Source organism: Mastomys coucha, unplaced genomic scaffold (assembly GCF_008632895.1).
Source record: "Mastomys coucha isolate ucsf_1 unplaced genomic scaffold, UCSF_Mcou_1 pScaffold3, whole genome shotgun sequence".
Classification (NCBI taxonomy): Eukaryota; Metazoa; Chordata; class Mammalia; order Rodentia; family Muridae; genus Mastomys; species Mastomys coucha.
Genome location: NW_022196909.1, coordinates 49509602 through 49509872, shown reverse-complemented (window position 1 = coordinate 49509872; position 271 = coordinate 49509602). Strand labels below are relative to the sequence as shown.

The 271-nt window shown below is 62.7% G+C and overlaps 1 protein-coding gene across 1 annotated transcript in view; it reads left to right on the top strand.

Annotated features, from left to right (window-relative positions):
* The window catches only part of C4a (complement C4A (Rodgers blood group)), an 18723-nt gene that overhangs the window by 8737 nt on the left and 9715 nt on the right, over nucleotides 1-271 (top strand). The gene's annotated exons all lie outside the window — the stretch shown is intronic.

The window sequence follows — 271 nt, the reverse complement described above, 5'->3', positions numbered from 1 at the left end:
GACCCTGCTCAGTCCCCCCAACCCTGCTCAGTCCTCTGCTGATGCTCAGTCCCCCTGACCTCTGCTCAGTCCCCCTGACCTCTGCTCAGTCCCTCTGACCTTGCTCAGTCCCTCTGACCTCTGCTCAGTCCCTCTGACCCTGCTCAGTCCCTCTGACCCTGCTCAGTCCCCCTGATCCTGCTCAGTCCTCTGCTGATGCTCAGTCCCCCTGACTTCTGCTCAGTCCCCCTGACCTCTGCTCAGTCCCCCTGACCTCTGCTCAGTCCCCCCT